Genomic DNA, 12,175 nt, shown 5'->3' on the forward strand with positions numbered 1-12,175 from the left:
ACTTTGTGTCTGCTGACTCCATTTGCCTGTCACAGGATAGTAACATATAAAAAGACTTCAGCTGCAAAATATTCTTATACAAGTTGTGTTAGTAGATGTGTGAGGAATAAAATTTTGAGACTGATGGAATATATTTTGTTTTAAAAGGAATTTGACAGAGGAGAGTTCACATTGTCAACAGTGCTTTCTGTGTTAAATAAGTCAAAAGTGCTTTCTGTGTCAATGATTCTTTCCCACAGTACTACTGTCATTATAATTATGAACCGAAGCTGTGATCTCATATTTGAGCTAACAGTGACTGACATTGTTTTCTAACATGATGAATGACTGATAATTAGGTAAAAGAAAACTTACTTTAAAATTTAAAGTTTGAATTGCTGACTGTCACAACATCCAAACATTATAAAAATGTATTTAAATATGTCTGCTTGTGTCTGTATATGTGTGGATGGATATGTGTGTGTGTGCGAGTGTATACCCGTCCTTTTTTCCCCCTAAGGTAAGTCTTTCCGCTCCCGGGATTGGATTGACTCCTTACCCTCTCCCTTAAAACCCACTTCCTTTCGTCTTTCCCTCTCCTTCCCTCTTTCCCGATGAGGCAACAGTTTGTTGCGAAAGCTTGAATTTTGTGTGTATGTATGTGTCTGTATGTGTTTCTATCGACCTGCCAGCGCTTTCGTATGGTAAGTCACATCATCTTTGTTTTTAAATACACTCCTGGAAATTGAAATAAGAACACCGTGAATTCATTGTCCCAGGAAGGGGAAACTTTATTGACACATTCCTGGGGTCAGATACATCACATGATCACACTGACAGAACCACAGGCACATAGACACAGGCAACAGAGCATGCACAATGTCGGCACTAGTACAGTGTATATCCACCTTTCGCAGCAATGCAGGCTGCTATTCTCCCATGGAGACGATCGTAGAGATGCTGGATGTAGTCCTGTGGAACGGCTTGCCATGCCATTTCCACCTGGTGCCTCAGTTGGACCAGCATTCGTGCTGGACGTGCAGACCGCGTGAGACGACGCTTCATCCAGTCCCAAACATGCTCAATGGGGGACAGATCCGGAGATCTTGCTGGCCAGGGTAGTTGAGCACGTTGGGTGGCACGGGATACATGCGGACGTGCATTGTCCTGTTGGAACAGCAAGTTCCCTTGCCGGTCTAGGAATGGTAGAACGATGGGTTCGATGACGGTTTGGATGTACCGTGCACTATTCAGTGTCCCCTCGACGATCACCAGTGGTGTACGGCCAGTGTAGGAGATCGCTCCCCACACCATGATGCCGGGTGTTGGCCCTGTGTGCCTCGGTCGTATGCAGTCCTGATTGTGGCGCTCACCTGCACGGCGCCAAACACGCATACGACCATCATTGGCACCAAGGCAGAAGCGACTCTCATCGCTGAAGACGACACGTCTCCATTCGTCCCTCCATTCACGCCTGTCGCGACACCACTGGAGGCGGGCTGCACGATGTTGGGGCGTGAGCGGAAGACGGCCTAACGGTGTGCGGGACCGTAGCCCAGCTTCATGGAGACGGTTGCGAATGGTCCTCGCCGATACCCCAGGAGCAACAGTGTCCCTAATTTGCTGGGAAGTGGCGGTGCGGTCCCCTACGGCACTGCGTAGGATCCTACGGTCTTGGCGTGCATCCGTGCGTCGCTGCGGTCCGGTCCCAGGTCGACGGGCACGTGCACCTTCCGCCGACCACTGGCGACAACATCGATGTACTGTGGAGACTTCACGCCCCACGTGTTGAGCAATTCGGCGGTACGTCCACCCGGCCTCCCGCATGCCCACTATACGCCCTCGCTCAAAGTCCGTCAACTGCACATACAGTTCACGTCCACGCTGTCACGGCATGCTACCAGTGTTAAAGACTGCGATGGAGCTCCGTATGCCACGGCAAACTGGCTGACACTGACGGCGGCGGTGCACAAATGCTGCGCAGCTAGCGCCATTCGACGGCCAACACCGCGGTTCCTGGTGTGTCCGCTGTGCCGTGCGTGTGATCATTGCTTGTACAGCCCTCTCGCAGTGTCCGGAGCAAGTATGGTGGGTCTGACACACCGGTGTCAATGTGTTCTTTTTTCCATTTCCAGGAGTGTATATGAAGTCATAAACAATGAGATGCACGAAAACTGTCACATCTTGCATGTCATTTAAATTTTTATCTTCTTTACTGCTAATTCTACTCACAACATATTTTGCAGATAGTATCCACATATGTCACTGAATGTATGTACACAAATATATCATTGTACGAATCATTTCAGGAGATAAGACCTCATAAAGACTGAGATTTGTGTAAAAATGCCACATCATGCATGAAGTTTTAGTACTGCTAAGATACTTCTATAGTTAAGTCAACTTGAGGAGATCCCCAACTCCTTTCAGAACTTTCGATAAGCTGTCAATTGCAAAGCACAAATGACTGAAGGCAAAAACAATAGCTGTTTATAAAGCTAATCAGAGGAATTGCCATAGAGATGTTTACAAAATTGCGTTGCAGTTAAGCTGCACCCTGCATACTGAATCTGTCCGCTATTGGCTCACACCAAGTCTACTGCAGCACATATTAAGGCTTTTGATAGAAAGTTGAAAGCATGTTGTGCCCTTTTTACATTAAGAGTATAATGTAAACTGTGTACAGGAACAGAGGAAGTGAAAAGGGGGGGTTGTAGTATAGGGAAGTCGACCTCATTTTGAGCCTTCTTTGCGAGACATAACTTCTTTATTGTTTGTAAATGTCAAGTCAAATAGTTAGGTCATTGTTTAATGTTACCCCAGTTGTCTGTTGACATCTCACCATGTTCAGAGTGCATGACATAAAAGGAGGTTAGTATTGTTCATCACACGTTGTGGACTTAAAATTTTACTTTGGACTACATTTTGGAATTACAATTTAGAATTACAGAATACATATTAATAAATACTTATTAATGTATGTTAAAATTTTTAAGACCTGTCTTATCCCACGTGAAACTTGACTGTATTTCTAAATTATATTAATTCTAATTTAAAGTTTACAATGATGAAGAGCAAAGAAGTAAAATTTCATTTCTATATGTACATGTATTAGAAAACTTGATGAAATTTATGGTACAAAGTCTACAGATAATCCGCTGACACAGATGCTTTTGCGAACATTCCTGATCACCGTTCCAAGCAGAGAAGAGGAGTGTAAGAGCTTGACCATTTAAGAATTACTTTATATATATACTAAGATGGTATCTGTTCTTTCGGACATGTCCGAAAGAACAGATACCATCGGTGACCATGCGGCTCGTTAGAATGAAATTACAATGAAATGAACACCCTTAGCTGCTTACAGGCGTTCACATACGTCAACGGGGACAGATGAACCTGTGTGCCCCGACCGGGACTCGAACCCGGGGTCTCCTGTTTACGTGGCAGACGCTTTATCCATCTGAGCCACCGAGGACATAGAGGATAGCGCGACTGCAGGGATTTATCTCGGACACGCCTCCCACAAAACCCACATTCTCAACGTATTGTCCCGGACATGCCCAAAAGAACAGATACCATCTTTGACCATGCAGCTCTTTAGAATGAAATTACAATGAAATAAACACCCTTAGCTGCTTACAGGCGTTGACATACGTCAACGGGGACAGATGAAAATGTGTGCCCCAACCGGGACTCGAACCCGGGATCTCCTGCTTACATGGCAGACGCTCTATCCATCTGAGCCACAGAGGACACAGAAGATAGCGCGACTGCAGGGATTTATCTCGGGCACGCCTCCCGCGAAACCCCTGTAAGCAGCTAAGGTTGTTCATTTCATTGTAATTTCATTCTAACGAGCTGCATGGTCACCAGTGATATCTGTTCTTTTGGACATGTCCGAAAAAACAGATACCATCTTAGTATACATGTAGTTAAGGCTCACCGGCCACTTGACCTTCTTCTTCTTCTTCTTCTTCTTCTTCTGTGCGTATGCACTAACAGTGCCCGAACTCAAATGGGAATCGGCAACGCGCCACGAGTAATGAGTATAATGGGCGGGGGCACTACGAATGTAGTGCGGGACAATACGTTGAGAATGTGGGTTTCGCAGGAGGCGTGCCCGAGATAAATCCCTGCAGTTGCGCTATCCTCTGTGTCCTCGGTGGCTCAGATGGATAGAGCGTCTGCCATGTAAGCAGGAGATCCCGGGTTTGAGTCCCGGTCGGGGCACACATTTTCATCTGCCCCCGTTGACATATGTCAACGCCTGTAAGCAGCTAAGGGTGTTCATTTCATTGTAATTAAGAATTACTTTCAGGAGAGAGAAATAGGATACTACTCCTAAAAGATCTGGAGCTTCTAGTGAAAAAGAACCACTGAAAGGGAAATTTCTCCCACCATTGTTAAAAATCGACATGTCATTTCAGCAGAGTGTTACGGAAGAACAGAATTGACACAGTTTTTAAACTGACAAGAAAATTGGGTGAATGTTTGAACATTGCAAAGGACTTGCACATGCTGTTTGCCACGGAGTGTACAAAATCCCTTGCAAATGTAGCCAAACATACATAGGAACTACCAAAAGGAACATTAACACTTGTTTTAAAGAGCAGCCAAATTTGTTTCTCTGATACTGTAATATTACCAAGGGCCAATCATTAGTGTGCTAGGATGTACAGAGGCCATAGAAAATCAAAAGCACAAAAACAACTTTAATAGAGGAGGAAGATAGTTATTACATGAGTTGTGGGCCTTAGTGCTAAATAGCAAACTCTTGCATGGTATAGCTTGTTGTGATGTTTACTTTTGCTGTGAGTGTGCGAGTATAATGTCTTTGTACGTCTAATGTTTGTTTATATTTAAGTAGTAGAAAATCCAGTATGGAATAATGACAATATGACTCAACATCTCTGCTATATGGTGTTTCATTATATTTGCTACTTCCGACCAGCCCAAGATTTTTGATTCTTTTGCATATGTTTGCACTGTTTTCTAGGAAATGTTTTGTGTATTGCGTTGTAAGAGCCTCTGTTTTTATTGAAGAAATAAATCCTGTTCATCATATAACTTAATTACAATGTGTTAAACAGGTTATGGGGCCAGAAAAACATGTTGATTTATTGTGATAACATTTCATTTTCTTCGTATAAGTCAAGTCTCCAAAATACAGAGTGATTATAATTAAAGTTAAACTTTCAAAATGCTGTAGAAATAACACCACTCGTCAGAATGGTGTCAGATTGCAAAGAAATATCACCGGAAAAGGGGCGAAAGCATATGGCAGAAAAAAAAAAATATATGTGAAAATTGATCACTAGATGGCACTGTATGTGTCAGAATATGTAAATAAAAACTCTTGTCATGTGCACGACCCATTGGAGTCGGTATAAACATGCCAGGTACATGGCTTATCCTCCTCTCACATCTGCAACGTTCACCATAACTGTCTCAATGCATGATTGTGCTCTGCTTGTAAAGCTGTATCACAAGAATGATGACTGTGCACACTTTGCTCTTCAGAAGTTCTGGACTTTGAGGGGTTTGAAAAAAGGGTTGGTCCGATGACTGCTGTGGGTCTGGAGAAAATAATTAGAAATTTGAAAAGACGAGTTCTTTTGGTGTGCGACCTGGTAGAGGGAGGAAACGAATTGATTCGATGTCAGTGGAAGCAGTAGCCACAGAGGAGACTAGTGGTGGTGTTCAAATATGTAGTGCACGGAGAATTGCCTAAACATTGGACATTCCCGTGAGTACAGTGCATAAAATCCTACGAAACATCCTTCTTTGCTATCCAATCAAAATTAATCATGTGCATGAGTTGCTTCCTGTTGACCTGCCAGCAAGAGAGACCTTTGCTTCAGAATTTCTTGCTCACTTGGAAGTGGACAATGATTGGCTGTGGAAGATTTTGTGGACAGACGAAGCCCACTTCCATCTGACAGGGTATGTCAATATACAATACTGTCGAATATGGGCAACAGAAAATCCACACACAAATCAACCAGTACAACTTTGTCCTGAAAAGGTCACTGTTGATGGCATCATTTATCATAGGGCCATATTTTTTCGAAGAGACATATTCTTCTGGTCCTGTTACCTGTACCATCACTGGTAAGCACTGTGAGTGTCTTTTGCGCAACCACGTCATTCCAGCTCTCGGACAACATGGATGTGTGGATGGGATCATTTAAATGCAAGGTGGCACACCTCTGCACATTACAAATCCAGTTAAGCAGCTGCTGAAGCACCATTTCGGAAATGCTAGACTTATCATTCACCATTTCCCTGCAGCCTGGCCGTCCCAATCACCTGACTTCAATCCATGTGATTTCTGGCTGTGGGGCTATCTGACAGATGTTGTGTTCAGTGTTCCAACTGCAAACTTATCTGCATTGAAGGCATGCATTGTGCGACTTATTCTGAACATGACCCTGGAAACACTTCGATCAGTTGTGGAACATGCTGTTTCTTGATTTCAACTTGTTGCGGAAAACGGTGGACAGCAAATTGAACATGTTTTGCGCCAGTCACACAGAAACTAATAATCCGATTTGGTTTTGATTGATACTTTTTATGCAGTTTTTGGCCTCAGGACAATTAAAAACCAATTTTTGCCATCCAATGTGATATGAACTTGCTGTGATGGACAGGCTTGCGTAACTAACAGTGTCACACCTTTACACTCATGCACACTGAGTAGTACAGTTTGTTTAACATCAAATGTACGTATTACACATTGTTGTATGATCATTTGTAGTCAACCATTATTAAATTGATGCTTACAGCACCATCTAGTGCTACATTTTGTAACTGTTTATTTTTCTTCTGCTACACATTTCCCCCCTTCTCTGATAATATTCCGTTGCAATTTGACGTCATTCTTGCCAGTGATGGTGTTTCTACAATGGTTTGAAAGCTTAACTTTAATTATAATCACCTTGTACATTCAGTTACATTGAGAGTGGGACTCCAAATATGAAAAGATAAAAGATGCATTGACCAAAGCTTTTCAGCATCTAAAAATTTGATGGAGGTAATTTTCAGTTATGGAAGCATTAAATGAAAGTTATGTAAAGAGCAGAGAATTTGCTACATGTCATTGGCAGAATTAAAGTAAGGGCATTGAAGATATAAATGCACAGAAGTTTTGGACTGAGCTTAATGCAAAAGCAATGCTTTTTATTTCATTTGGTATATATTTGACCTGCTGCAAACTGTCACGTGATGTGGTACTGTAGTACAGCAAATGGTTATGTGAAATCAGCTTAAGATAATGAGCAGCTATCTGCAGTAAATAAATTAGCATTGAAATAACAGTTCTTTAATTATAGGATGTTACTCTATCATACTTTACCGTAATGTATTAGTAGAGTTGAAGCATTAACACAGTCACTTTCAGTTGTTGGTGAACCAATGGGAGGTAAAGACAAAATTACCTAAGTTTTAGGTGGGCTTTGGGCAAAATATGGCCTTTTTTACAACTTGTGATGAAAGCAGGCAGACTTTCTGTAATTTAAAAGTTTATTCAAGAAAGAACAACATTCGTCACATACTGAAGAACTGACAATTGCATTTGCAGCTGTTAATGGCAATCACAAAAGGGATTAAGGTCAGGGTCAGTGTCTGAAAAGCAATTTAAGCAAAAGTTCTGTGATTGAAGGTCAAGAACCTAAAGATTAAGCTCTGAGTGCAAAAATTGGGAATGTTGTGGCTACTAATAACAATACTTGGCTTGCTGATAGTGCTACAATAAAACACATGACTTCAGACAAGGAATGGCTTTAATGCTTCAACTACTAGGGAGTTGGAATTTCCTGTTCAAGTAAGGGATAATTCAGTTGTCTATGCTGAAGGTATTGGATCAGTTAAGTTATGGGAACTTTATACATTGGAGGATACATTGTATCTACCTGGTTTGGAAAAAAACCTTTTTTCAGTGGAAGCAGTAGTCAGTAAAGGTTTAGAAGTCACATTTAATTATAAGATTGAGGTATTTGGTGAGAAGCTAGAGGCAAGTGGTGTAAAAGCTGAAAATCAATGTTACAAAATATTATGTGGAAAAAGAATCATGTGACGTAACTTTTTTATGACAAGAGATTGGGACATGTAAATTTTGAAAATTTGAAGAAAATGGTTGAATGTGGTTTGATTCAAGAAATAAAAATCAAATGCTTTAAGTAAGTTGTTCTTTGAATCATATCAGTGTGGTAAACTGCATAGTGAGGATTCAGATAAAGTTTTTCAGACTATGACTGTGCTCCAGGAAAATTTACTCATGCTGATCAATATTGAAGGATTTCGAACACATCATTAGGTGGAGCTAATAAAGATAGCTGTACTTCAGATGGGTTTGTATAGTTTCTCAAAAACAAAAGTGATTTCACCTCAAAGTTTCAACAGTTGGTGGGTAGGGCAGGCAGAGGATAAGTGTGAAGTTATTAGGACTGATAGTGGGACAGAGTTTGGTAATGATAAACTTCATAATCATTTCAAGAAGACTGGTATAATGCATGAAACCAGTTCACTATTTACACCAGAGCAGAATGGTAAAGCTGAATGTGAAATCAGCTCTGTAGTGCAAAGTGTTTGCACAATGCTTCTTGATTCTGTCTTCCAGACACACTTTGGCAGAAGCTGTCTATAAGGCATACATTAAATCACCGTTGTTTCAAAAATGTGATTTTCAATGAAAAGTCACAGATATCGTATGGAACTTGGGCTCCGCAACACAATTTAAAACTTCTAGACAGATACAGAATGAAATAAACTTCAACACCCTGCTGAAGGTGAAGAGGAATATGTGCAAGACCAAGACAGAAGATTGTTAGATTAGGATTGAATCTAAGAGTGATTAACTTTTCCTGCCAGTTTGTTTCTAAAACTGTGACGTATGCAGTAGTCATAGATGAACTGCAAACTTTCAGGGAGGTGATGCCATCTGGGCACTTGAGGAAATGATAGGAAGCAATGAAAGATGAAATGCTTTCAATGAAAGATGAAATGCTTTCATTGGTACTGAATAATACTTGGGGTATAGTGGATCTGCCTCCAGATTGCCAGGCATTTGTTGTAAGTGGGTTTACAGAATTAACTGTAAAACAGATGGTAGCATAATGAGGTGTAAAGCTATATTATGCACAAAAGGGTATTCTCAGAAATGTGGTCTTGATTGTGGAGAAATCTTTTGACCTGTTGTTTAGCATGAACCAAATTGTATTCTTGTGGCTTTGGCAGGAGTGTATGACACATATATGAAGCAGTTTGATGTGAAAACTGCTTTTCTCAATTTTAATTTGCAAGCAGATATATCTATGAAACAGCCTGAAGGTTTAATTAGTGGAAATGGAAATTTATCTGCAAATTAAACAGAAGCCTTCATGGACTGAACCAGTCTCCTCATTGTTGAAATCAGAAATTTGTTCACTTTATTAAGTGTTTTGATTTCGTACAACTTCATTCCAATAATTACTAAGGAATAAAGGAAACAACTCACTGAAAGTCAGAAGTTCTGCATTGTCAACAGGCACACAAACAAAAGGTACCTAGATTTTGGAATGCACTTACTTTTTTAGTTGTAGGAAAAACAAGCACGCACACGCACATGCACACGAGCGCGGTTGGGTGGGAAGGATCCAAATGACATGGGTTGTAAAGCAGCCATTGAAATCTCACAAGTTGTGCTCTGCTGCATGTTGTGCCATTGGTTGGTCCACCTTATTCTTAGTGACAATTTGGCAGTGACCATTCATTGTAGCTGACAGCTGGTTGTCATACCAATGTAAAATGCTGTGCAGTGGTTGCAGCAGAACTGGTATATAACATGACTGCTTTCACAGGTGGCCAGGTCTGTGATGGGGTAGGAAAAGCCTGTGACAGAACTGGAGTAGGTGGTGCAGGGTGGTTGAATTGGGCAGGTCTTACATCTGGGTTGTTGACAGGAGTATGATCCCTGTGGCAGGAGATTGGGGGTGGCAGTGTGTAATGGATCTGGGAGATGTTATTTTTTTACCGTATTTGTCGATACTGAATTGAAAATGTTTTCTTATATTTTTGTCATAATTTATTATAATTTGTCTTATTATATGTTAATTTACTTCTGTTTTTGAGAGTAAAAGCATATTGATTACTATTAGAAAATGTATCGAAGAATAGCAAAGAAACTGATTGTGTAAAATATCTTTGACGTTGGAGTAGTCTTTGACTATAGTCAGTCCGAGTCGGAAGCTAACTCTTGGTGTGTGTTGACGGAAGAACAATGTGAAGGTCGCAGTCATAAATAATTTTGAATTATGTTACTATTATTTTTGTATTATCTGAAAAGAAGAAACTACATTGGAAGAAACTGTATTTTAAACACCAAAATGAGAGAAACACGCTGAACCAAGTCATTTTCTGCAGCCGACAACGATGCATTGTGGAATCATACTTAGACAACTGAAGCCAAGACTTATATTTGCTTGCAAACGTCTAATGGAAAAGGTACTGTCACGAAATATGGCAAATTTAAGTTTATAAAAAAATAGTGACCATATTTTCAACTTGTGTAATAGCCGGGATGCCATATTTCAAGTGGCATAAGAATGGACTAGGATGTTGTGGAGGTCGGGTGGGCAGCAGACCACCACCTGGGGAGGGGTTGGAAGTATATTGGGTAGGATGTTCCTCATTTCAAGGTATGATAGATAATCAAAACCTTCAGATGTTCCAGTACCGGGTGGTATTGGGTGATTGGGTGACAGGAAGGGTGCTTCCTTGTGGTTGGTTCTTGGGATGGATGTGAGGATCAGGTGTGTGTGAGGATGTGACATGGGAAATCTGCTTGTGAACTAGGTCTGGAGAGTATTTCCTGTCTGCGAAGGCTTTTGTGAGACTTTCAGCATCCTGGGCAAGATTGTGAGGCCTTCAGCATACTGGGCAGTGGAGTTCTCATCGCTGCAGATGCTTCTACCATGAGTGGCTAGGCTTTATGGGAGAGATTTTTTGGGGTAGAAGGGGTGCCAGCTGTCAGAGTGCAGATACTATTGGTGACTGGTAGGTTCAAAGTGGATTGAGGTGTGAATGGAGCCAGATGAGAGGAGGAGATTGACAGGTCGGTAGGTGACACAGTGGGTGGAGAAGTATCAGGTGAAGTGGATGGGAGAGGTGGTGTTGAGGTTTTGGAGGAATGGGGTAAGATGTCCTGCCTTGGGTCCAGATTATAAAGATTGCACCAATAAATCTGAACCAGATAAGGGGTTTGGGGTTTTGGAAAGCTAGGAACATTTCCTCTTGGTGGTCCATGAAGCGGTTGGCATAGGAGGCTGCCATGCATCTGCCCACAGCTGTGCCACGAATTTGTTTGTATGCCTTCCCTTCAAAGGTGAAGTATTTATGGGTTAGGATGTAGTTGGTTAAGTGTACGAGGAATGAAGTGGTGGGTCTAGAATCTGCAGAGTGTTGGGAGTGGTAGTGCTCAGTCACGACAAGGCCATGGGCATGAGGGATGTTGGTGTATGGGGATGTTGTATCAACAGTGAGGAGTAGGGATCTGGGAGGTAAGGATGTGAGGATGGTGTAGAGCTGGTACAGGAAGAGGTTGGTATGTTTAATGTTGGTGGCTAGGTTTTCGACAATTGGTTGAAAATGTTGATGAAAAGGACTGAGATTCTTTTGGTGGGAGCCCTGTAACAAGCCACAATTGGGTACACAGCATTGTTAGGTTTGTGGAATATGGGCAGCATGTAGAAGCTGGGTGTGAGGGCTGTTGTTGGTGCGAGTTGGGAGATGGATTCAGCAGAGAGGTTCTGGGAAGGGCCTAGGAATTTCAGAAGAGGTTGGAAGTTATGTTGGACTCCTGGGATGGGGTCACTCTGGCAGAGCTTGTAGGATTACGTGTTGGATAACTGGCTGTGGCCCTCTGCCAGGTTGTCATTCCGGTTAATCACAACAGTGGTGGAATCTTTGTGTGCCGGAAAGATGATAAGGTTAGAATCTGTTTTTAGGTTGTGTAGAGCAGTCCTTTCTTCTGTTGAAAGGTGGTTGTTCTTGGGGAGGAATCTGGGAAGGATGGTGAGGTCAGGTTGGAAGTTAGGAATTCCTGCAAGGTGACTGGGGGATGGTTGGATAGGAGTGTAGGAGGGTCACGGTTGGATGGTGGTATGAACTGGAACAGATAGAGTTCGATGTTGGGAATGGATACGCTTTGGTTGGAGAT

The 12,175-nt window shown here is 41.9% G+C and overlaps 1 protein-coding gene and 1 non-coding gene across 3 annotated transcripts in view; one reads left to right on the forward strand and one right to left on the reverse strand.

Moving 5' to 3' along the window:
* The window catches only part of LOC126483788 (phospholipid hydroperoxide glutathione peroxidase-like), a 53,436-nt gene that overhangs the window by 25,689 nt on the left and 15,572 nt on the right, over positions 1-12,175 (forward strand). The gene's annotated exons all lie outside the window — the stretch shown is intronic.
* Positions 3,662-3,735, reverse strand: Trnat-ugu (transfer RNA threonine (anticodon UGU)). The gene has a single exon. It is a non-coding gene; the product is annotated as a tRNA-Thr (tRNA).

This window comes from Schistocerca serialis, chromosome 6 (assembly GCF_023864345.2).
Source record: "Schistocerca serialis cubense isolate TAMUIC-IGC-003099 chromosome 6, iqSchSeri2.2, whole genome shotgun sequence".
Classification (NCBI taxonomy): domain Eukaryota; kingdom Metazoa; phylum Arthropoda; class Insecta; order Orthoptera; family Acrididae; genus Schistocerca; species Schistocerca serialis.